The 27,104-nt window shown below is 44.5% G+C and overlaps 1 protein-coding gene across 1 annotated transcript in view; it reads right to left on the reverse strand.

The window, feature by feature from the left end:
• The window catches only part of LOC120066343 (suppressor of tumorigenicity 7 protein homolog), a 103,857-nt gene that overhangs the window by 58,557 nt on the left and 18,196 nt on the right, over positions 1-27,104 (reverse strand). The window lies entirely within an intron of this gene.

The following is a 27,104-nucleotide window of genomic DNA, read 5'->3' on the forward strand; positions in this document are numbered from 1 at the left end:
ATGGGTAAGACAATAGCTATGCAAACAGAGAGTGACGTCAGGAGCCCTGCGAAACACTGACAGACTGCTGCTGGAGAGAGGGAGAAGGGGAGGGAGATATGGACGGAGGGAGAGAGGAGGAAAGGGGGGCGCTGGAGTTTGCAAGCGGGACTGGGAACAGGCCAATCATTTACACTTTTAGCAGACGCTCTTATCCAGAGTGACTTACAATTAGCTCATTCATCTTAACGAGGTAAGACAACCACATCACAGTCGTAGCAAGCAATGTTCTTTCAATAAAGTAGTTAGCAGCAAAGTCAGTGCTAGACAACTATTCTTTATTTTGGGGGTGGATATGTTTCTGATTGGACACATTCAAAATGGTGGTTGTCTATTATGGCCCCCCAAACCCCCCCGGAGAGCTGTAGGAAGTAAAAAAAAAAGGCAGTGGCTCAGGTGGTTGATGTCCTGGTTGAACTTTTTGGCCTTCCTGTGACATCGGGCGCTGTTAGGTGTCCTGGAGGGCAGGCAGTGTGCCCCCGGTGATGCATTGGGCAGACCGACAGGATGCTCTCAATTGTGCATCTGTAAAGGTTTGTGAGGGTTTTAGTGGCCAAGCAGAATTTCTTCAGCCTCCTGAGGTTGAGGAGGCGCTGTTGCGTCGCCTTCACCACACTGTCTGTGTGGGTGGACCATTTCATATTGTCAGTGATATGTACGCAGAGGAACGCAGAGGCTTTCCACCTTCTTCACTGCGGTCCCGTCGATGTGGATAGGGGCATGCTCCCTCTGCTGTTTCCTGAAGTCCACAATCAGCTCCTTCGTTTTGTTGACGTTGAGGGAGAGGTCGTTTTCCTGGAACCACTCCACCACCACTCATGAATTATGTTAAGTTTTTGTTTTGACGAGTTGTAAGGAAATAAAAAGCTGTAAAAACGACCCAACATGTTTCTGATAAGATTTCAGTTCGCCTTGGATGCATATTTTGTGTGGTTGAAATACTATCATCTTTTATGATGCTGATAAAGATAGATACAGTCTGTAGAAGTGCTAACTGAGCATTCAGATTCTCTCAAGATGCTGAAAGAAAAAAATCATATTTCTCCACTCCTACTTCCATGTCAAAAGGTTGCCCACATTTGGTGTATCATTTTAAGCTACTGCAAGAAATGATTCATTCTGCAGTAGTTCATAAATATTAAGGCTATGTGAGCGGTTATAAACCTGCAGCGAGTGTCCAGATTTCAGTTTCCAGTATCTGATCAGTAGGTTACACTTCCCTTGAACTTCCCTATTTGAAGTTCCCTTCTTGTGACTAGAATTTGTATAGCGCCTCACAATCATCACACAACATAGCCAGCATAGCTATCATCCTCTTTTACCACTTCACCAAATAGTTTCCAAGCATTACTTTTCTGGCCCTCCCTTCTCTTTCAACTTTCCATTTCACCGTTTTTCTCTTATTGAATTAAACTCCGACATTGTCTTTTTTGCCTCCGTGGATTGACCTGAACTTTATCTGCCCATTCCCAAAAGCATTTCAAATCAAATAAAATGTTATTGGTCACATACACATGGTTAGCAGATGTTAATGTGAGTGTAGCGAAATAGTTGTGCTTCTAGTTCCGACCGTGCAGTAATATCTAACAAGTAATCTAACAATTTCACAATAACTACCTTATACACACACAAGTGTAAAGGAATGAATGAGAATATGTACATATAAATATATGGATGAGCGATGGCCGAACGGCATAGGCAAGATGCAGTAGATGGTATAGAGTACAGTATTTACATATGAGATGAGTAATGTAGGGTATGTAAACATTATATAAAGTGGCATTGTTTAACTTCTCTAGGGTAGGGGGCAGCATTCGGAATTTTGGATGAAAAGCATGCCCAAATTAAACTGCCTGCTTCTCGGGCCCAGAAGATATGATATGCATATAACTGGCAGATTTGGATAGAAAACACTCAAACGTTTCCAAAATTGTTAAAATAGCGTCTGTGAGTATAACAGAACTGATTTGGCAGGCGAAAACCTGAGAAAAATCTATTCGGGAAGTATTTATTTTGTTGGTTTTGTAGTTTTCTATTCAGTTTTCTATACAGTATCCATTGACTTAGGACTCACATTGCAGTTCCTACGCCTTCAACTATATGTCAACAGTCTTTAGAAATTGTTTCAGGCTTGTATTCTGAAAAATAAGGAAGTAAGAGCAGTCTGAATGAATGGACCCTAAAGTGTCACAGAGCTTTTTCATGCGCACGACAGAGAGATTGCCTTTCTTGTTAACCTTTTATATTGACAACGTTATTGTCCGGTTGAAATATTATCGATTATTTAGGCTAAAAACAACCTGAGGATTGAATATAAACATCGTTTGACATGTTTCTATGAACTTTACGGATACAATTTGGATTTTTTTTGTCTGCCTGTTTTGACTGCGTTTGAGCCTGTGAATTACTGAAGAAAACGCGCAAACAAAACTGAGGTTTTTGGATATAAAGAGACTTTATCGAACAAAAGGAACATTTATTGAGAAAATGAATGTCTGCTGAGTGCAACCATATGAAGATCATCAAAGGGATTAATTTCATCTCTATTTCTGACTTGTGTAACTCTTCTACTTGGCTGGTTAGTGTTTGTCATGATTTGTCTGCTGGGCTATGTTCTCAAATAATCGTAAGGTATGCTTTCGCCGTAAAGCATTTTTTAAATCTGACACCGTGGTTGGATTCACAAGAAGTTAATCTTTAAACCTATGTAAAATATGTTTTGTTTTCTGAATTTTTATAATGAGTATTTCTGTATTTGAATTTGGCGCCCAGCAGTTTCACTGGCTGTTGAAGAGGTGGGACGCTAACGTCTCACGTAGCCAAGAGAGGTTAAGTGACTAGTACTACATCCAATTATTAATTATTAAAGTGGCTAGAGATTGAGTCTGTATGTTGGCAGCAGCCACTCAATGTTAGTGGTGGCTGTTTAACAGTCTGATGGCCTTGAGATAGAAGCTGTTTTTCAGTCTCTCGGTCCCTGCTTTGATGCACCTGTACTGACCTCGCCTTCTGGATGATAGCGGGGTGAACAGGCAGTGGCTCGGGTGGTTGTTGTCCTTGATGATCTTTTTGGCCTTCCTGTGACATCGGGTGCTGTAGGTGTCCTGGAGGGCAGGTAGTTTGCCCTCTGTGATGCGTTGTGCAGACCTCACTACCCTCTGGAGAGCCTTAGGGTTGTGGGCGGAGCAGTTGCCGTACCAGGTGGTGATACAGCCCGACAGGATGCTCTCGATTGTGCATTTGTAAAAGTTTGTGAGTGTTTTTGGTGACAAGCCAAATTTCTTCAGCCTCCTGAGGTTGAAGAGGCGCTGTTACGCCTTCTTCACCACGCTTTCTGTGTGGGTGGACCATTTCAGTTTGTCCGTGATGTGTACGCTGAGGAACTTAAAAACTTTCCACCCTCTCCACTACTGTCCCGTCGATGTGGATAGGGGGGTGCGCTCTCTACTGTTTCCTGAAGTCCACGATCATCTCCTTTGTTTTGTTGACGTTGAGTGTGAGGTTATTTTCCTGACACCACACTCCGAGGGCCCTCACCTCCTCCCTGTAGGCCGTCTCGTCGTTGTTGGTAATCAAGCCTACCACTGTAGTGTCGTCTGCAAACTTGATGATTGAGTTGGAGGCGTGCATGGCCACGCAGTCGTGGGTGAACAGGGAGTACAGGAGAGGGCTGAGAACACACCCTTGTGGTGCCCCAGTGTTGAGGATCAGCGGGGTGGAAATGTTTCCTACCCTCACCACCTGGGGGGCGGCCCGTCAGAAAGTCCAGGACCCAGTTGCACAGGGCGGGGTCGAGACCCAGGAGGGGAGAGGGTACGAGTTTGGAGGGTACTATGGTGTTGAATGCTGAGCTGTAATCGATGAACAGCATTCTCACATAGGTATTCCTCTTGTCCAGATGGGTTAGGGCAGTGTGCAGTGTGATTGCAATTGCGTCGTTTGTGGACCTATTGGGGCGGTAAGCAAATTGGAGTGGGTCTAGGGTGGAGGTGATATGATCCTTGACTAGTCTTTCAAAGCACTTCATGATGACGGAAGTGAGTGCTACGGGGCGATAGTCATTTAGTTCAGTTACCTTAGCTTTCTTGGGAACAGGAACAATGGTGGCCCTCTTGAAGAATGTGGGAACAGCAGACTGGGATAAGGATTGATTGAATATGTGGGTAAACACACCAGCCAGCTGGTCTGCGCATGCTCTGAGGACGTGGCTAGGGATGCCGTCTGGGCCGGCAGCCTTGCGAGGGTTAACACGGTTAAATGTTTTACTTACATTGGCTGCGATGAAGGAGAGCCCGCAGGTTTTGGTAGCGGGCCGTGTCAGTGGCACTGTATTGTCCTCAAAGCGAGCAAAGAAGTTGTTTAGTTGGTTTGGGAGCAAGACATCGGTGTCCGTGACGAGGCTGGTTTTCTTTTTGTAGTCTGTGATTGACTGTAGACCCTGCCACATACCTCTCGTGTCTGAGCCGTTGAATTGCTACTCTACTTTGTCTTTATACTGACGCTTAGCTTGTTTGATTGCCTTGCGGAGGGAACAGCTATACTGTTTGTATTCAGTCATGTTTCTGGTCACCTTGCCCTGATTTAAAGCAGTGGTTCGCGCTTTCAGTTATGAGCGAATGCTGACATCAATCCACGGTTTCTGGTTGGGGAAGGTTTAAATATTCACCGTGGGTACCACATCACCGATGCACTTGCTAATAAACTCGCTCACCGAATCAGCGTATCAATGGAATTGTCCGATGCTTTCCGGAACATATCCCAGTCCACGTGATTGAAGAAACCTTGAAGCGTGGAATCAGATTGGCCAGACCAGCGTTGAACAGACCTGAGCACGGGTGTTTCCTGTTTTAGTTTCTGTCTATAGGCTGGGAGCAGCAAAATTAAGTCATGGTCAGATTTGCCAAAAGGAGGGCGAGGGAGGGCTTTGTATGCGTTGCGGAAATTAGAGTAGCAATGATCTAGAGTTTTACCAGCCCGGGCCGCGCATTCAATATGTTGATAAAATTTAGGGAGACTTGTTTTCAGATTAGTCTTGTTAAAATCCCCAGCTACAATAAATGCAGCCTCAGGATATGTGGTTTCCAGTTTCTTTCAGGGCTGTCGAGGTGTCTGCTTGGGGGGGCTATACACGGCTGTGATTATAATCGAAGAGAATTCTCTTGTTAGATAATGGGGTCGGCATTTGATCGTAAGGAATTCTAGGTCAGGTGAACAAAAGGACTTGAGTTCCTTTATGTTGTTATGTTCACACCACAAATCGTTAATCATAAGGCATACACCCCCGCCCTTCTTACCAGAGAGACGTTTGTTTCTGTCGGCGCAATGTGTGAAGAAACCGGGTGGCTGTACCGACTGACAACGTATCCTGAGTGAGCCATGTTTGCGTGAAACAAAGAATGTTAGAATCTCTGATGTCTCTCTGGAAGGGAACCCTTGCTCAAATTTCGTCCTCCTTGTTGTCAAGAGACTGGACATTGGTGAGTAGTATTGTAAGGGGTGCGTACTAGCAGCAGAGAAGTCAGGGACAGGAGAGCAAAAACTCTGTTACAACGAAGCAGTTTAATAAATAAAACCCACCGGAATCAGAACAAACAATCAATGGGTACAAAACCCGTCGCACACCAGATAAATGTGCACATGCACTTACAATAAACAATTCCGGACAAGGACATGGGGGGATCAGAGGGTTAAATACACAACATGTATTGATGGGATTGAAACCAGGTGTGTGGGAAGACAAGACAAAACAAATGGAAAATGAAAAGTGGATCGATAACACGCCAACCGCCGAACAAGGAGAGGAACCAACTTCGGTGGACGTCGTGACCGTACCCTCCCCCCTTGACGTGCGGCTCCAGCAGCACGCCGACACCGGCCTCGGGGACGACCCGGAGGGCGAGGCGCAAGGCGATCCGGATGAAGGCGGTGGTACTCCTGCAGCATTGAAGGGTCCAACACGTCCTCGACCGGAACCCAGCACCTCTCCTCCGGACCGTACCCCTCCCACTCCATGAGATACTGAAGGCCCCTTGCCCGACGCCTCGAATCCAGTATGGAGCGAACGGAGTATGCCGGGGCCCCCTCGATGTCCAGAGGGGGCGGAGGAACCTCCCGCACCTCAGACTCCTGGAGCGGGCCAGCCACCACCGGCCTGAGGAGAGACACATGGAACGAGGGGTTAATACGGTAATCGGGGGGAAGCTGTAACCTATAACAAACCTTGTTCACTCTCCTCAGGACTTTAAATGGCCCCACAAACCGCTGACCCAGCTTCCGGCAGGGCAGGCGGAGGGGCAGGTTTCGGGTCGAGAGCCAGACCCGGTCCCCCGGTGCGAGCAGACCAGTGATGGTCTGCGTTCTTTTTTTGGCACAGCACGGCCCGCTGAAGGTGAACACGGGCAGCTTCCCATGTCTCCTCCGCGCGCCTGAACCAGTCGTCCACCGCAGGAGCCTCGGTCTGCCTCTGATGCCAAGGCTCCAGAACCGGCTGATACCCCTGTATGCACTGGAAGGGAGAGAGGTTAGTGGAGGAGTGGTGAAGCGAGTTCTGTGCCATCTCGGCCCAGGGCACGAACGCCGCCCACTCCCCCGGCCGGTCCTGGCAATAAGACCGCAGAAACATGCCCACATCCTGGTTTACTCTCTCCACCTGCCCATTATTCTCGGGGTGAATCCCCAAAGTAAGGCTGATCGAGACCCCCAGACGTTCCATGAACGCCTTCCAGACCCTAGACGTGAACTGGGGACCTCGATCAGACACTATATCCTCAGGCACCCCGTAGTGCCGGAAGATGTGCGTAAACAAGGCCTCCGCAGCCTGTAGGGCCGTAGGGAGACCGGGCAGAGGGAGTAGACGACAGGACTTAGAGAACCGATCCACAACGACCAGGATCGCGGTGTTACCCTGTGAGGGGGGAGATCGGTAAGAAAATCCACCGACAGGTGCGACCAAGGCCGTTGTGGAACGAGTAAGGGGTGTAGCTTCCCTCTAGGCAGGTGCCTAGGAGCCTTACACTGGGCGCACACCGAGCAGGAGGAAACATAAACCCTCACGTCCTTAGCCAAGGTAGGCCATCAGTACCTCCCGCTCAAACAGCGCACTGTCCGACCGATCCCAGAGGAGGGTGACGTGTGTGCCCAATAGATTAACCGGTCACGGACAGCAGACGGGACGTACAGACGCCCAGCGGGACACTGGACGGGAGTGGGCTCTGCGTCCAGCTCCCACACTACCGGCGCCACCAGGCAGGAGGCTGGGAGTATGGGAGTGGGATCCATGGGCCGCTCCTCTGTCATACAGCCGGGACAATGCGCCTGCCTTCACATTCTGGGAGCCTGGTCTGTAGGAAAGGGTGAACACAAAACGGGTGAAAAACATGGCCCACCTTGCCTGGCGAGGGTTCAGTCTCCTTGCTGCCCGGATGTACTCCAGATTGCGGTGGTCAGTCCAGATGAGAAACGGGTGTTTAGCCCCCTCAAGCCAATGTCTCCATGCCTTCACAGCCAACAGCTCCCGGTCCCCCACATCATAGTGTCGCTCCGCCGGGCTGAGCTTCTTCGAGAAGGAGGCACAGGTGCGGAGCTTCGGTGGCGTACCCGATCGCTGAGAGAGAGCACGGCTCCTATCCCAGCCTCGGACGCATCCACCTCCACTATGAACGCCAAAGAGGGATCCGGATGGGCCAGCATGGCAGCCGAGGTAAACAGAGCCCTCAGGTGACCACTGCAAACTCATCGGGGCCCCCTTCAGCAGTGACGTAATGGGAGCCGCTACCTGACCAAAACCCCGGATAAACCTCCGGTAGGATTTGGCAAACCCAAGAAACCGCTGCACCTTCTTAACCGTGGTGGGAGTCGGCCAATTACGCACGGCTACAATGCGGTCACTCTCCATCGATGATGGCTAGAAGACCGGTGACGCAGACCGCCGAACGCCGCCCGAACAAGGAGAGGAACCAACTTCGGCGGAAGTCGTGACAAGTATACTCGGGAGCGGTGGGCGATGTGCCCGTCTACGGAGCCTGACCAGAAGTCCGCTCCATCTGCTCCTTCTGCAGCACCGTTGTTTTAGGTCGCCTACAGGGATCTGATCCATTGTCCTGGGTGGTGATCCGAACAGAGGATCTGCTTCGGGAAAGTCATATTCCTGGTCGTAATGTTGGTTAGTTGACGTTGCTCTTATATCCAATAGTTCCTTCCGGCTGTATGTAATAAGACTTAAGATTTCCTGGGGTAACAATGTAAGAAATAATACGTAAAAAAAACAAAATACTGCATAGTTTCCTAAGAACGCGAAGCGAGGCGTCCATCTCTGTCGGCGCCAAACTGAGAATGGTGATTGGCGGGTAGGCTATTTGGCACGTGTACCGTTAGGCCCTAAAGCTTAGGCTTACTCACTACTGCCAGATAGCCTAAAATAATGAAAGAAAAAACCTCAATGTAGCCTATAGATATAAATTGGACAAGAATTATACATTTATTGATACATTTTTCTGTAGCTTGTGAGGTGTGGAAACATTTTGTTGCTTTTATGGATTTTGTCGTGTTGCTTTTTGTGCTATGTTGCTCTGTCTGCATGCTACGTCTTGCTTGTCCTATGTTGCTCTGCGTGTGCTCACTGCTCAATGATTTTCTGTATTGTTATTGTAATTGTTTTTAATAACCTGCCCAGGGACTGAGGTTGAAAATTAGCCGGCTGGCTAAAACCGGCACTTTTACTGAAACGTTGATTAATGCACTGTCCCTGTAAAAATAAACTCAAACTCAAAATTATGTATTTAAGGAATTGTTCTCTTTATTCAACCCGCCCGCCACCCACCCGACCTTCAAACACACAATATTTAATGACCCTAAACCTGCGCGCACTGCGGATATAACCGTGGGACTGCGGGTTATGAGTCAACCCACGCATCACTAGTGCACGGGTGCTTCACGCTGCCACAACGTGGTAGCTACTGGACCAAAACAGCGTTGAAGTTTAGCGTTGCACTTCAACACTCCTGGTTGTTGCGGAAATTGACACACTACAACGGTTTACTTTGTACATCAATGTCATCCTGCTTAGTCTACGTTTAAACCTAACATACTGTATGACCTGTCCCATCACCTTATGCATTACAGCCCCACAGTGGCAAGAAGTGACATCCCCAAAAACACAAACTATTCAACACATACATGGCTCCTAGCCTCCCATGCATAGGCTACTTTCTGGCCCTAACACTAAATAATATAAAAACAAAATAGGAATGGTTTTATAAAACTTTAACTAAAAATGGAGCTGAAAACTAACTGAAACTAAAAAAAAATCTTAAAACATAAAAATAAAAACAAATATAAAAACAAAACCATAATAACATTGGTGTGAATATGAGACAATGAGTATGTGTGTATTTAGGGGGCTATACTGGGTGTTTATGTAATAGTCAAGGGTGTTCATGATGCGTGTGTGTATTAGTAGTGGGTCTACATGTAACATGCCTACTTGCTGTCATGTCAGACAGACAGCCCTATCTGGCATTTGAATATAGGACTGAGTGAGCTAGCAGCATTAGGATTAGGCCTAGCTCTGTGAGAGAGAGAGAGATAAAGGGAGAACGAGAGAGGGGGGAGAAAGAATAGTTTTGGCCTTGTCTCCTTTGTCCCTCACACATGGTGGCTCCCTCTCTTCCCTCGCCAAAACCCAACGTCTTTGTCCTTCAGGCGGAGGCAGCACCGCCCCCCCTCTACCCACCCACCCCCCCTCTCCTTCCTCTTCCATCCCTCCCCATCTACTAAAGACATCTCCTGGGGTCTGAAACACTGCGCCGGGGGAGAGGAGGCGAGAGGAGGAATAGGGCAGAAGAGGACTGACTGCACAGGATCAGCTCTGATAGAAACAATAGCTGTAATCACGGGCATCTACATCTGCTATAATGTCAGCTTTTCCCTCATAGCTCATCTGACTAGAACAACCAACAATCTGATCTAGGATCAGTTTATCTAGGAGTGGGTTCCTAAATCAGTGCTAGGGTAAACAATATTGAACCATAACTATCATCATCTAAAATACTCGACTGATCCAAAGCCTGTGCTAGGAGACAATAAATGCAGTCAATTTTCAGCAAGGTGAATCTAGAGGAAGAACAGGCCTTGGATTTGAAAAAAAGCCTTCTGTTTGGACCAGTCCAGTAAGACCTGATTCAAGACGAAACCATTAGCTTAGACACAAAAGCATTCAGCGGAAGTGAAAGTGCTGAGGGGCCTTGTCCTTTTCTATGGCTCAACTGAAGAGTTATGAGAGAAGTTGTTGTTGTTTTCGGAAGAGTAGACCCCTTACAAGTCTTCAATCCTCATCGGTTTAGAACAGGAGATCATTTTCCTAAATGGCCAATTGCCAAACACCACAACCTTCAGGACGCCGGCCCGTTGTCATGCTGACCACAACGGTCAGGTGAGGTGGATAAGGGACTAGTTATAATGGCAGCAAGGCATCAACTGTACTTCGCAGTACTCAGATGGGCTATTTCCGAATTTTGCTCTCCCTCTTTCGCAGAATCGTTCTAGCAGAGGAACCAATCATATATAATAATCACATTCATGGAGGGACTTAACTCAAAACAATGCCCCCCATCTCATCTACACCCCCCCTACCCTACCCCCGCCAAAATGGGAACAAGTACCACCCAAGTAAGCAAGTCCTCTCCTCTGGGTTGCTAGGCAACTGAAAATAAGTGAGAGAGGAGTGTGGCCATCCTTGAGCGAGAGAGAAAGAACAAGAGAGAAAGAAGGAGCGAGATAAAGAAATAAAGAGCGCGAGCGAGAAAGAAAGAAAGAGAAACATCCATAATTCTATGGGCTGAACCTTCCAGAAGCAGCTACATAGGAGAAGCAAGAGAGGATGAAAAATGTGCAAAGAAAGTGGTGAATTGAACTGCCATATTGCAAGAACAAAGGTTCCCACTTCACGTGCCGTGGATGTTCAATTGTGCAAAACAAGTGCCCTTTATTATTTTTTTTAAATGTAAGCTTCATTAGTCAGCGTCTTACTTTACTTGAGCATTCACTTTCATTTTACACGAGGCGAACAAAGCATTTAGAGCAGTTGGACAATAACTAATAGGCCTAGGTAGCCTATAGAAAGGAACAATGTGTTGTGTAGGTTAGATACCTGTAGACGAGTGTCTATTCGTAAGCACTTTTAATGAGTGCAAATGTTAGCGTGTATGTGTGTGTGTGTGTATGTGTGTGTGTGTGTGTGTATGTGTGTGTGTGTGTGAGAGACATAATTGGATGTTTCCCATCCAGTATGCAGACTAGACAACAATGTATGACAGCATTTATTTTTTCTTGCTTTCGTTTTCCTTTCAGGCTCGAGCAGAAGAACGAGGTGCCCACAAAGGAAGGTCAGCAATGCTTTGATTACCTACATGGGGTCACCATTCAAATGCAGCGGCAGCGTTCAGCTAACTGGGTCAGTGCTACTGAGGATCTGATGCTGCTGACACCTAGTGGCCACAGGGAAAATGGCAGCTTCTTTTCTTCAGAAGGGAAGGCTTCTCGGTGTTAGTGGTTTAAAGTCTTATCGGACTCGTCGCAGGTATTTAGTAGACCTTTTCCACTCTGAGGCCCTGGGGTTCTCTCGTTTGGGAAAATGTTGGTCCTCCCTCCTGGGTGACCCTGAAACCAATAAAGTGGTCGAGGAGTGTGAAGGCAAACGGAAGACAGTCCTCCCATCCTAGATAGTCTCCTTTTGGCAAGGAAGCACAAGTGTATCCTACCACAGAGTTTTGATATGTGCCACATCCCCTTTGAATCAGCTGTTGTATTGTCGGAGGAGAAAATGCACACATTTAAAAACAATATGCTACTTATCTTTTTATCTATAAAATGTTTTGCACAACTTCATTTTGAGCACTTTATACGTTTATTTTGGGATCCACCACTGTACACGTCATTTGCTAATGAAGCCCGAGTGAGAAGGACCAGGACAGATCATGTCGACTGACAGAAGGGGTAAATGGAGTCCCTAGAGAAAGCAAGTACAAGATGTGTGTCAGGAAGAAGCGGCAGTATTATCATAAGGAGACGTGTACTTGGAAAACGGAGGAGGAGTGGAGGGGAAAATGGAGGGAGAAGAGGGTGAGCTTGAGTTGGATAAAAATGGTGGAAAAAATGGAGATGGTTTGTCAAATAAGAATGGCAGAAAGTGTAAGCAGTGTGAGCTGAAGACAGGAAGAGAAATGGAAGTGAAAGATGCTGAAGGATCGGAGGTGGTAGGTGCAGTAAAGTTATCGGAGACTGAGGTATGCAACGAGGATCAGGATAAAGAAGAGGCTGTGACAGTAGGAGTGAAGATTATGGGAAACGTGGACTCTTGCCTTTTGGCTGGTCCATTTGTGGTTTCACGGTGGGTGAAAAAAAAAAGAGTTGTGTCATGTGGAATCGGTGAGGGTAACTAGAAGTGCTGCAAAATCTGGACCCCTACAAATCAGCAGTGCTAGACAATCTGGACCCTCTCTTCCTAAAATTATCCGCCGAAATTGTTGCAACCCCTGTTACTAGCTTGTTCAACCTCTCTTCCATATCGTCTGAGATCCCCAAAGATTGGAAAGCTGCCGCGGTCATCCCCCTCTTCAAAGGGGGAGAAACTCTAGACCCAAACTGCTACAGACCTATATCTATCCTACCCTGCCTTTCTAAGGTCTTCGAAAGCCAAGTTAACAAACAGATCACCGACCATTTCGAATCGCACCGTACCTTCTCCGCTATGCAATCTGGTTTCCGAGCTGGTCACAGGTGCACCTCAGCCACGCTCAAGGTCCTAAACAATATCATAACCGCCATTGATAAAAGACAATACTGTGCAGCTGTATTCATCGACCTGGCCAAGACTTCGACTCTGTCAATCACCACATTCTTATCGGCAGACTCAACAGCCTTGGTTTCTCAAATGACTGCCTAGCCTGGTTCACCAACTAGTTATCTGACAGAGTTCAGTGTGTCAAATTGGAGGGCCTGTTGTCCGGACCTCTGGAAGTCTCTATGGGGGACTTCCACAGGGTTCAATCCTCGGGCCGACTCTTTTCTCTGTTTACATCAATGATGTCGCGCTTGCTGCTGGTGATTCTCTGATCCACCTCTACGCAGACGACACTATTCTGTATACTTCTGGCCATTCTTTGGACACTGTGTTAACTAACCTCCAGACGAGCTTCAATGCCATTACAACTCTCCTTCCGTGGCCTCCAACTGATCTTAAATGCAAGCAAAACTAAATGCATGCTCTTCAACCGATCGCTGCCCACACCTACCCACCCGTCCAGCATCACTACTCTGGCCGGTTCTGACTTAGAATATGTGGACAACTACAAATACCTAGGTGTCTGGTTAGACTGTAAACTCTCCTTCCAGACTCACATTAAGCATCTCCAATCCAAAATTAAATCTAGAATCGGCTTCCTATTTCGCAACAAAGCATCCTTCACTCATGCTGCCAAACATACCCTAGTAAAACGGACTATCCTACCGATCCTTGACTTCGGCGATGTCATTTACAAAATAGCCTCCAACACTCAACTCAGCAAATTGGATGTAGTCTATCACAGTGCCATCCGTTTTGTCACCAAAGCCCCATATACTACCCACCACTGCGACCTGTATGCTCTTGTTGGCTGGCCCTCGCTTCATATCCGTCGCCAAACCCACTGGCTCCAGGTCATCTATAAGTCTTTGCTAGGTAAAGCCCCGCCTTATCTCAGCTCACTGGTCACCATAGTAGCACCCACCCATAGCACACGCTCCAGCAGGTATTTTTCACTGGTCACCCCCAAAGCCAATTCCTCCTTCGGCCGCCTTTCCTTCCAGTTCTCTGCTGCCAATGACTGGAACGAACTGCAAAAATCACTGAAGCTGGAGACCCATATCTCCCTCACTAGCTTCAAGCACCAGCTGTCAGAGCAGCTCACAGATCACTGTACACAGCCCATCTGTAAATAGCCTATCCAATTACCTCATCACCATATTGTTATTAATTTTATTTATTTTGCTCCTTTGCACCCCAGTACCACTACTTGCACACTCATCTTCTGCACATCTATTACCCCAGTGTTTAATTTGCCATACTGTAATAATTTAGCCACTATGGCCTATTTATTGCCACACCCCCCTTATCCTACCTCATTTGCACACACTGTATATAGACTTTCTCTATTGTATTATTGACTAGGTTTGTTTATTCCATGCGTAACTCTGTGTTGTTGTTAGTGTCGCACTGCTTTGCTTTATCTTGGCCAGGTCGCAGTTGTAAATGAGAAGTTGTTCTCAACTAGCCTACCTGGTTAAATAAAGGTTAAATAAAATAAAGTGGTGTATTGATAATTGTTTGTGTTTCTGTTGGGCAGAGGAAGAATGCGCTCGAAGTAAACGAATGGGGGCAAGAAAAGTGAATTGTTTCATTCTCAAGAAAAGGGCACCAATGAAAGGAGTGATAACTGGGGTAGCAGTAGATATAAAATGTTGAACAGCTGAGGGCAAAGATTCCCGGTGTATGTGATGCTCGTCGTTTCATGCGACGCAGACAGGATGGTGAGTGGGGAAACAGAAGAGTCATTGTCTGTTCTTTTGAGTTTTGAAGTTGAGTCTTTGCCTGACAAAGTGAAGTTAGGATATATAAGTTATCCTGTATAAGCGTATGTGCCGAATACATTAAGACGCTACAGGTGTTAAGCTTATGGGCATGTGGCAGCAGTGTGTAGGCGGTAGGGTCCAAGGTGTGAGAAATGTGCAGAAGGGCATGAGACAAAGGAATGTGTAGTATTGGGGAAAGTGGTGGAATGTGTTAATTTTAGGGGTGCCCTTGGAGCTGGGGATAAGAAATGTCCCATGCGAGAGAGGCAGGTGGGGTTTCCAGGGATAGAGTAGAGCAGAAGTTGTCATATGTTGAGGCAGTTTAGAAAGTAGAGGAAGATGTGTAAGGGGGAGGAGTGGGGAGAGTAGTAGAGATTAGAGGTTGACCGATTATGATTTTTCAACGCCGATACCGATACCGATTATTGGAGGACCCAAAAAAACCCGATAGCGATTAATCGGACAATTTTTTAAATTTATTTGTAATAATGACAATTACAACAATACTGAATGAACACTTATTTTAACTTAATATAATACATCAATACAATCAATTTAGCCTCAAATAAATAATGAAACATGTTCAATTTGGTTTAAATAATGCAAAAACAAAGTGTTGGAGAAGAAAGTAAAAGTGCAATATGTGCCATGTAAGAAAGCTAACGTTTAAGTTCCTTGCTCAGAACATGAGAACATATGAAAGCTGGTGGTTCCTTTAACATGAGTCTTCAATATTCCCAGGTAAGAAGTTTTAGGTTGTAGTTATTTTAAAACCTCAACCTTGTTAAATGCAGGTTTAAAAATATATACACTTCTGTGTATTGATTTTAAGAAAAACATCAATGCCTATGGTTAGGTACAGTCGTGCAACGATTGTGCTTTTTTCGCAAATGCGCTTTTGTTAATTCATCCCCCGTTTGGCGAAGTTGGCTGTCTTTGTTAGGAAGAAATAGTCTTCACACAGTTCGCAACGAGCCAGGCGGCCCAAACTGCTGCATATACCCTGACTCTGTTGCAAGAGAAGTGACACAAAGAAATTCATGTTAGCAGGCAATATTAACTAAATATGCAGGTTTAAAAATATATACTTGTGTATTGATTTTAAGGCATTGCTGTTTATGGTTAGGTACACGTTGGAGCAACGACAGTCCTTTTCGCAAATGCACACCGCATCGATTATATGCAACGCAGGACACGCTATCCTGCGTTAAACTAGTAATATCATCAACCATGTGTAGTTAACTAGTGATTGTGATTGATTGATTGTTTTTATAAGATAAGCTTAATGCTAGCTAGCAACTTACCTTGGCTTCTTACTGCATTCGCGTAATAGGCAGGCTCCTCGTGGAGTGCAATGAGAGGCAGGTGGTTAGATCGTTGGACTAGTTAACCGTAAGGTTGCAAGATTGAATCCCCGAGCTGAAAAAGTAAAAATCTGTCGTTCTGCCCCTGAACAAGGCAGTTACACCCACCGTCATTGAAAATAAGAATGTGTTCTTAACTGACTTGCCTAGTTAAATAAAGGTGTAAAATTATAATAATAATTTTAATTTTAAATCGGCCAAATCGGTGTCCAAAAATCGTGATTTCCAATTGTTATGAAAACTTTGAAATCGGCCCTAATTAAAATCGGCCATTCCGATTAAATCGGTCGACCTCTAGTAGAGATATACCAGTACAGAGGGATAGGCCAAAAAGTGAAATAAATGTCAGTAAGATTGGATTTTTAGCATTTATAGCAATGGTTATTAATTGTACTGCAGGGATGGATCGGAAGTCTCAGAAAATTGAGGTTGTGGTGGCAGCTGCAGAGAGGTATTTAGGTGTGCGAGACTTGACAGCAGAAGAGTTACAGGAGGTGTTAAGTGGTGATGCCCCATCCTTTCAGGGTGTCCCCCTTGCCCATTTTAAATATTTATTGGAGGATTTTTATTTTTGTATTGCTTGTAACTGTTTCGGGTAATGGAAGTTATTGTGCTGTTAGGGGAATAACCTGTGTAAATGTAATCTGTTGCTGTATTTCTTTGTGTTATCTGTGATCGTTTTGTTTGTCTTGTGTAGTTTCTTAATCATTGTACCTAAACTGTATGTGTAAACATGTATAAGCAGGGCCCAGCTGTAAAAGAGACCTTGGTCTCAGTCTGTGTTCCTTGTTGAAATAAAGGTATAATAATAATAATGGCATGAGGTAGAAACATATACATTTAAATTAGTGGAGTAGGGGGGTGTTCATTTTATTTTATATAATTTTGAAATTAGTGAGTATAGTGTTAGATGGTAGGGTATTTATTTAGTACATTTTTATTTTTCAAGTATAAGGGAGTTGTACTCCAGTCTAGTAGGTGGCAGTAATGCAACAAATTGGGATGCCAACCGCCGTTAAACCTCAGAAGAAGTAGTGAGAAGGACCATCTCGTTTCAAGCAAGCAGATTTCCATCCACATTAATTCTCCTCGCTGATTTTGACCTTTCGCCTAAATTGGAACGAAGTGGCTGTACAGTAACACGCTATAAAATGACGTCAGACCTCAGGCTCTGCGCTTCACAACTTTTGCATATTTTTTTGTTGTCTGAGTGAAGGAAATTCTGTAAATGAAGAGGCCTTAAAGTATTTTGAAAGATGATACGTTGAGGATTATAATAAATACCACTGATGTCATAAAAGCAAGCCAAAAACACCTGTCGAGTTAAAATGTGTACTTCACATTTCCATATCATAAAACTCATGTCATGTAGCCTACAGTGTCAACATTTATGATCACTATGTTTGTACAGTTACAACATTGCGTCATACACGGGGTTGTTCTGAACAGAATGAGCCTGTTTGTCTATTGTGAAGAAAATTTGCCACGGAACATGCACCTGAATGCACATGACTCTATGCACACCAAAATGTTGTGTTTCTCTGAATTGCCTTGTGAAAGCCTAACACTGCAAGTTAGTATTTTATAACTTAACTAGTCAGGTTGGCAATAGAACAAGCTTTCAAATGACGCCCACCTGACCCAGATTGCGATTTTTAATGGTCAGTTTTTGGATTGTGTAAACCACAACAGTAAAAGTGTCATCAAAAAGAAAGGAGGACCAAGGCACTCTTCATATAATTAATTAAAATGCCTTTATTAGTATGGCATGTTCAAGAGAAACAAAGTTTTTTTTTTAAACCGACGCGTTTCGGCTGCATGGCCTTCGTCAGGGAGTAATTGTGTGATGGCGAGGATGCAGGGTTGTGTTCAAAACAACTACAATTGTGCTTGCTCTAGTTCCTCATAGTTGAAGATGCTTTTTTTAGTCATAAAAGTGCATTGAAATTACTGAGAAACTGTGTGGCCACTTGGAGACACCAGTTAGTTATCTCCCTCAACCTTGTCATTTCTTTGTCTTATGTTGCACCTACCCCACATTTTCCAGGAATATTCTTATCATGTTACTGAATGTATCCAGAGTATTTTCAGATCTTGTTTTCTATAAAATGCATCAAAAAGCACAATACATGTAAAATGCACATAAAATCAACAGTTTCATGTTTGGACTCTTGTGTCACGTGAACTTGTGTCCTCAACTTTGGTTAATAATATCCCCATAATCTCCAAACTGTTCCCTTTCAATTACTACCATGCTTACGCATATGATTTTCTTTTTCATATTTATTCTGTAAGAAACATTTCAAATTAGCCCTATCCATATATGGCAATTCCCACAAGTGTAAAGGGTTGCCCTCATAGGTAAAAGGACTTGCTAGTTTCCACTACGTCGCAGAATTTTGTTCACCAAGTCCTCTGAGGTTCAGTTGTTATTAGGGAGAAGTTGATGTGGAAAGGAAACATAACGATTGAGACAGCACACAAATTAGAGAAATGTCTGAGGAACCATCCTTTGAATAAGAAGCCTACATGAAAGTCAGATACTTTTTGAGGAGTGAGACATTTTTGAAAGATGTGCCTTCCACATTTCCACATTCATTTTGAGGAAATAAAGTGAGGGACTCTGTAGTTCGATGGCATGCAAACAGTAACTCCATCTCACCTGTCAGAATCCTTCCTAAGGATCCTTACTACTATCCTTACACACCAAACACTGATCCCATTCCAAGAGGCAGCGAGTGCAGCGGAAACTGCATACAGCCCTGAGGAATACCAAGCCCTAAAACCCAGATGAGGGTTATAATTCTATACACATGGCTGCATGGAATGCCAAATAGACTTAATTCCTTTATACAAGGAGAATGAATGCTCAAAAATCTACTTAACAAAACGATGGGCAATAAATAGCCTATTATTGTAGTTACTAGAAGCTTGGGAACTAAGGCCAATTCACCAGCTGTGCATCTGACCCTACAGGCCTGGCCCGTGAGGCTAAATAGCATTCAGCACTCGCTAGCGTCCTAAAATCACCACATAAAAATCCTCTAATATAAAAAACAAATGGGGTCAACAGAAAAAAAATGAACAGATCTCTGAAAACTTCCAAATATAATACATCCAATTATAGCATTGCCATAGCGGGAATTCTAACCTTGACCTACAAATACCAATTGTTGGAAACCCTAGAACCACTACATTTTGCATACCGCCCCAACAGATGACGCAATCTCTATTGCACTCCACACTGCAATTTCCCATCTGGACAAAAGGAACACATACAGTTGAAGTCGGAAGTTTACATACACCTTAGCCAAATACATTTAAACTCAATTAATCACAATTGCTGACATTTAATCATAGTAAAAATCCCCTGCCTTAGGTCAGTTAGGATCACCACTTTATTTTAAGAATGTGAAATGTCAGAATAATAGTAGAGAGAATGATTTATTTCAGCTTTTATTTCTTTCATCACATTCCCAGTGGGTCAGAAGTTTACATACACTCAATTAGTATTTGGTAGCATTGCCTTTAAATTGTTTAACTTGGGTCAAACGTTTCGGGTAGCCTTCCACAAGCTTCCCACAATAAGTTGGGTGAATTTTAGCCCATTCCTCCTGACAGAGATGGTGTAACTGAGTCAGGTTTATAGGCCTCCTTGCTCGCACACGCTTTTTCAGTTCTGCCCACAAATCTTCTATAGGATTGAGGTCAGAACTTTGTGATGGCTTAAGGACAACAAAGTCAAGGTATTGGAGTGGCCATTTTGCCACAACTTTGGAAGTATGCTTGGGGTCATTGTCCATTTGGAAGACCCATTTGCAACCAAGCTTTAACTTCCTGACTGATGTCTTGAGATGTTGCTTCAATATATCCACATAATTTTCCTCCTCGTGATGCCATCTATTTTGTGAAGTGCACCAGTCCCTCCTGCAGCAAAGCACCCCCACAACATGATGCTGCCACACCCGTGCTTCATGGTTGGGATGGTGTTCTTCGGCTTGCAAGCCTCCCCCATTTTCCTCCAAACATAACGATGGTCATTATGGCCAAACAGTTCTATTTTTGTTTCATCAGAACAGAGGACATTTCTCCAAAAAGTATGATCTTTGTCCCTATGTGCAGTTGCAAACTGTAGTCTGGCTTTTTTATGGCGGTTTGCTGAGCGGCCTTTCAGGTTATGTCGATATAGGACTTGTTTTACTGTGGATAGATACTTTGTACCTGTTTCCTTTGCTGTTGTTATGGGATTGATTTTTTCACATCAAAGTACGTTCATCTCTGGGAGACAGAACGCGTCTCCTTCCTGAGCGATATGACGGCTGTGTGGTCCCATGGTGTTTATACTTGCGTACTATTGTTTGTACAGATGAACGTAGTACCTTCAGGCGTTTGGAAGGTACACAGGTACACCTCCAATTGACTCAAATTATGTCAATTAGCCTTAAAAAAAAGCCACAGCACACCAACATCAAAACCTCATCCCAACTGTAAAGTATGGTGGCGGGAGCATCATGGTTTGGGCTGCTTTGCTGTCTCAGGGCCTGGACAGCTTGCCATCATCAACGGAAAAATGAATTCCCAAGTTTATCAAGAGATTTTGCAGGAGAATGTAACGCTATCTGTCCGCCAATTGAAGCTCAACAGAAGTTGGGTGATGCAACAGGACAACGACCCAAAACACAAAAGTAAATCAACAACAGAATGGCTTCAACAGAAGAACATACGCCTTCTGGAGTGGCCCAGTCAGAGTCCTGACCTCAATCCGATTGAGATGCTTTGGCATGACCTCAAGAGAGCAGTTCACACCAGACATCGTAAGAATATTGCTGAACTGAAACAGTTTTGTAAAGATGAATGGTCCAAAATTCCTCCTGACCGTTGTGCAGGTCTGATCCGCAACTACAGAAAATGTTTGGTTGAGGTTATTGCTGCCAAAGAAGGGTCAACCAGTTATTAAATCCAAGGGTTCACATACCTTTTCCACCCTGCACTGTGAATGTTTACATGGTGTGTTCAATAAAGACATGAAAATGTATAATTGTTTGTGTGTAATTAGTTTAATTTAAGCAGTCTGTATTTGTCTATTGTTGTGACCTAGATGAAGATCAGATCAAATAATAGAACCAATTTATGCAGAAATCCAGGTATTTCCAAAGGGGTCACATACTTTTTCTTGCCACTGTAAATAAATATTGCGCTGCAAATTTCAGATCCAGTTGGGTCTGATACAGACCCGACCAAATTTGGATCTGATTTCCTCTCAGCTCTGACATGTTTTGGGTCAGATCTGGTCCACTTCAGATCCGAACCGAATATTGATTTTCCCCAAAAAATGACCGGTCCTGTTGGGGTCCGGTAGGAATTTAACGGATACGGTTCGGGTCTCAATTTTGGGATCCGAGAAGACTTATACTGAGTGGTCCTTCCTCCCAAAGATCTTTTCTAATCTAACATGCCATGACCTCTGCCCCTGATCATGATATAGGCCTACGCAACCCTAACAGTCTTATTTCACTGGGACTCGATTCCTACCCCTAGTACCCTATCCTGTTATACTGGCTAGCAGTAGCACCTGTACCGAGTGCAGTTGTCCTAATGCTAGCACTCTCTTGACCCTTAGCTTACTTGATCAGATCCCTCCTGTCCAAGCAGCTCTGGCAACTCGAGAACAGCTCAGTTTTAGGAGCACTGAGGGTCAACTGCCTGGAACGGTTCTGTAGTGCCTAGACGTTCTCCCTAGGCCTAGACGTTCTCCCAGGGCATGAGTCCCCAAAAAAACATCCAAAATTGCTGACTTGACATTTTCAGATTGGTGCCTATTGAAAGCAGAAAGGCTTTAGAGCGAAGGGTTTGGCAAGGCAGCCTGTAGGGAAAACACTGCTTTCTGTGTTCATGTTACTGAGACTGCACACAAGTTCTAAATGAAGGCCCCCATTCCAGTTGGATCTAGCTATACTGTGTGTGTGTGTGTGTGTGTGTGTGTAACCTAGCACTCTGGCACCCTGCAAACCATGACCCATGTTGTATTCTACATGAGTCAAATGTAAACAGAGTCTGTTGCCCATGTTGTAAATGGTTACTGTTCATACAAGGATTGTACACTGCTAGACATGACCGCCTTGTCGACCTGATAGCCAGTGAGGTAGTCAACACCACACATCCATAAACATTCTTGTGTAAGAGGAACCTGGTTTGATGTCGATGATGTGCTTTCCTGTGTGCCAAATACACCAGATGTTGTTGTTGTGGGGGAGGCGAGGGAGGTGCTCATTTTGGAAGTGGGCTGCTCATTTGACGGTTACATGGAGCAGGCCTTTGCTTACAAGCTTCTTAAATACCAGCCCCTCGTAGCACGCTTGGACAGCCTTGGGTGTAGGTGCAAGCTGGTGGCGCTGATATTTGGCAGTCTTGGCCACATACACAGGCTTGCAGGGCGTGGCCTCCAGATTGTAAGCCTGCCAAAAACTAGGGCAAAGCAGTAGGCTAGGTATTGCTCAGTTTCAGCTGTCATGGGCAGCCTAGCTGTTTGGAGAACGAGGTGCTTTCTGTACACTTGAGTGCCATGCATACAGGGACCTTTGAAATGTTTGGATCTTTTTTTCATGTAAATTTGATTGCTGGATTCAAATAAAGTATTTCAAATGTGTGTGCAGCCATTGTAGGGACAGTACGGAGGACCTATAGCACAGTGCTCTCACACACATGGGACATTAGTATTTACACCAGGATGACACTGCTACTGGATTCGCCAGGCTAGGAGCAGAGATAACATGGAATCTCAGGGTAGGCCTAGATGGAGCCAATACTTTGAGCTATCAAATGCTTGAAAACATGAGAAGGGTTTTCCCCAGAGAATGTAAGAGTGGCCCTGCGCCACCTTGTAGACTGGCTGTGCCACTATGTAAAAAAAGTATATATAATAAATAAAGAAAAAATTTGACTATTTGTTATCACTTAAGGCTCTAAATTGCAGGAAATTGTGGTTTCAAGTGTTCAAAAACACAATCTGAGTCCAAAGGGGGATCGTACTTACACCACCTTGTTAAAAAAAACCTGGAGAAAACCCTGATGAGTGTAGGTAGACATATGAGCAGAGTTCTACCAGTTGTTAGGAGCCATGGCAAGCAGAGTTCTACAATCTTGCCACAAAATAATGGCCCAAGTATAAATCCCTTTATGCTTCAACGATAGGAGATCTACAGTTGCTCTTCTGACTCTGCTGTGTGATATCCTATGGAAGAGTGTGACTCATCTGTTTGAGTGCCATTGCCATGAAGGGCTTACCATTTCCCCACTGCTCCAAATGTTCTTCAAATCCTCCTGCTCACTTGGGATAAGACTTCTTAAACCCTTCTCTATTCTGCTTTCCAACACTTTGAAGGTTTACATTCTACATTTTTGAAGGTTTTGAAGCCAGGTTTACTTGACTTACATCAGCAGAGAGCTGTAGTCTAGGGCTCTGCTCCAAATTGCACCCTATTTTCTATAAAGGCCTATGTGCACAGGTCAAAAGTAGTGCAAGCTAGACGCATGACAAGCTATATGCATGTCAGGGTTCCCTGTTAACAACCATTAGGTCTGTTCTCTCACCTCTGTGCTCTCGACAAAGAGCTTCTTTCTCCTCTGCCATGAGTCACGGTAAGGGAGGGAGAAGGAGGAACTGGTTAAAAGGGAAACTGTCTTTAAAAAGGGGCAATCGGAAATTGTATTTTTTAGAGTTGTATTATAATTTTTTGTCTCTTCCAAATGCACCCTGTATAATAATTTTTAGGCAAGTCAGAACTAATTCTTATTTACAATGACGGCCTACCAAAAGGCCTCCTGCGGGGGGTGGGGGGGGGGGCTGGGATTAAAAATAAAACATAGGACAAAACACACATCACAACAAGAGAGACAACACAACACTACATAAAGAGAGACCTAAGACAACAACATAGCATGCCAGCAACACATGACAACACAGCACGGTAGTAACACATGGCAGCAGCACCACATGGTAGCAGCACAAAACAGGGTACAAACATTATTGGGCACAGACAACAGCACAAAGGGCAAGAAAGTAGAGACAACAATACATCACACAAAGCAGCCACAACTGTCAGTGAGTGTCCATGATTGAGTCTTTAAATGAAAAGATTGAGATAAAACTGTCCAGTTTGAGTGTTTGTTGCAGCTCGTTCCAGTCGCTTGAGCGAACTGAAAAGACGAGCGACCCAGGAATGTGTGTGCTTTGGGGACCTTTAACAGAATGTGACTGGCAGAACGGGTGTTGTATGTGGAGGATGAGGGCTGCAGTAGATGTCTCAGGGGGGAGTGAGGCCTAAGAGGGTTTTATAAATAAGCATCAACCAGTGGGTCTTGCAACTGGTATACAGAGATGACCAGTTTACAGAGTATAGAATGCAGTGATGAGTCCTATAAGGAGCATTGGTGGCAATATTACATACATACAGTACCAGTCAAAGGTTTGGACACACCTACTCATTCACAGGTTTTTCTTTTTTCTACATTGTAGAATAATAGTGAAGACATCAAAACTAAAGAAATAACACATATGGAATCATGTAGTAACCCAAAAAAAAGTGTTAAACAAATCAAAAAATATTTTATATTTGAGATTCTTCAAAGTAGCCACCCTTTGCCTTGAAGACAGCTTTGCACACTATTGGCATTCTCTCAACCAGCTACATGAGGTATTCACCTGGAATGCATTTAAATTAACAGGTGTGCCTTGTTAAAAGTTCATTTGTGGAATTCCTTCCCTTCTTAATGTGTTTGAGCCAATCAGTTGGGTTGTGACAAGGTAGGGGTGGTATACAGAAGATAGGGCTATTTGGTGAAAGAACAAGTCCATATTATGGCAAGAACAGCTCAAATAAGCAAAGAGAAACGACAGTCCATCATTACTTTAAGACATGAAGGTCAGTCAATCCAGAACATTTCAAGAACTTTGAAAGTTTCTTCAAGTGCAGTCGCAAAACCATCAAGCACTATGATGAAACTGGCTCTCATGAGGACCGCCATAGGAAAGAAAGACCCAGATTTACCTCTGCTGCAGAGGATATGTTCATTAGAGTTAACTGCACCTCAGATTGCAGCCCAAAAAAATGCTTCAGAGATCAACTAACAGACACTTCTCAACATCAACTGTTCAGAGGAGACTGCGTGAATCAGAACTTCATGGTCGAAATGCTGCAAAGAAACTACTACTAAAGGACACCAATAAGAAAAAGAAACACAAGCAATGGACAATTGACTGGTAGAAATCTGTCCTTTGTTCTGATGAGTCCAAATTTGAGATTTTTGGTTCCAACCGCCGTCTTTGTGAGACGCAGAGTAGGTGAATGGATGATCTCTGCATGTGTGGTTTCCACCGTGAAGCATGGAGGAGGTGTGATGTGCTTTGCTGGTGACACTGTCTGTGATTTATTTAGAATTCAAGGCACACTTAACCAGCTTGGCTACCACAGCATTCTGCAGCGATACGCCATCCCATCTGGTTTGCGCTTAGTGGGACTGTCATTTGTTTTTCAACAGGACAATGACCCAAAACACACATCCAGGCTGTGTAAGGGCTATTTGACCAAGGAGAGTGATGAGTGCTGCATCAGATGACCTGGCCTCCGCAATCACCTGACCTCATTCCAATTGAGATGGTTGGGGATGAGTTGGACTACAGAGTGAAGGAAAAGCAGCCAATTTGTGTGAAATTTTTTAATAGAGCATTATCATGCACCTGTATCGAAACAGGGGCAGCATGAAAAAAATCCATGTCACCTATGCACTTAATTAAATAGCGAATGGGGGACGCTTTTCCCCATGGTTTATTTTCATGCCAGCCAGGTAGGCTATGCTCCGTTTGTAAATATAAGCAATGTGCTTAATATTAGGAAAGTTGAGAAATATAGTACTCCTAGCCTATAGAAAGATTATTATACTCTTTCTAATAGAGGCCATCAATCTGTTTTCTTGCACAATTGCATAGCCTATTGAAATGTTGAGCAACATGAGCTCTCATGAAGTGTCTGATTAGATTTCCGAATACATTTGCATTAATGTCAGAGTGATTAGAGCAGGCCTGGGTAAAGGCCGGCCCAGGTGCCGTATTCGGCTGCGACTTGATTCAATACGGCCCGCGGAATTATACTCAAATCACAAAGAATTTGCGATAGTCAAGTTTTGAAAAACGTATTTGATATTCAAATTAAAAGCCCAATGAATACTCATCCTTGTGTAATGACTTAACTCCCATTGCTTGTGGGACATTTATTTTGAAGGCACGTATAAAAAACTGCACGAGGACAGACAGTGACTGACAGACTGACACACGTCACAGTTACAAATAGTAGCTAGCTAGAAATTGCGCAGAAATTCATTTTTCAAAGTAAAGTATAAAATTATGTTCAGCCTTGTCAAAGTCTTCAAGGGAAAATTACTCCTCCTGACCCGCCAAGTAGAAGCCAACAATCTCGCCCACCTTCCGACACTACTAGTCTGTTCCCTATCAGATGACCAGCAGTAGAAGTATACATCGCTGCTGCGTGCTTTGAACGGTGAGTTTTCTCGTCGTTTTGAGGATTTCAAAGTGTTGGAAAATGACATGCTGTTGGTTTCCTCTCCTTTCACCTTCAATGTGGATAACGCTCCCACTGACCTGCTGTTGGTTTCCTCTCCTTTCACCTTCAATGTGGATAACGCTCCCACTGACCTGCTGTTGGTTTCCTCTCCTTTCACCTTCAATGTGGATAACGCTCCCACTGACCTGCTGTTGGTTTCCTCTCCTTTCACCTTCAATGTGGATAACGCTCCCACTGACCTGCTGTTGGTTTCCTCTCCTTTCACCTTCAATGTGGATAACACTCCCACTGACCTGCTGTTGGTTTCCTCTCCTTTCACCTTCAATGTGGATAACACTCCCACTGACCTGCTGTTGGTTTCCTCTCCCTTCACCTTCAATGTGGATAACGCTCCCACTGACCTGCTGTTGGTTTCCTCTCCTTTCACCTTCAATGTGGATAACGCTCCCACTGACCTGCTGTTGGTTTCCTCTCCTTTCACCTTCAATGTGGATAACACTCCCACTGATCTGCTGTTGGT

The sequence above is a fragment of the Salvelinus namaycush genome, chromosome 21 (assembly GCF_016432855.1).
Source record: "Salvelinus namaycush isolate Seneca chromosome 21, SaNama_1.0, whole genome shotgun sequence".
Classification (NCBI taxonomy): domain Eukaryota; kingdom Metazoa; phylum Chordata; class Actinopteri; order Salmoniformes; family Salmonidae; genus Salvelinus; species Salvelinus namaycush.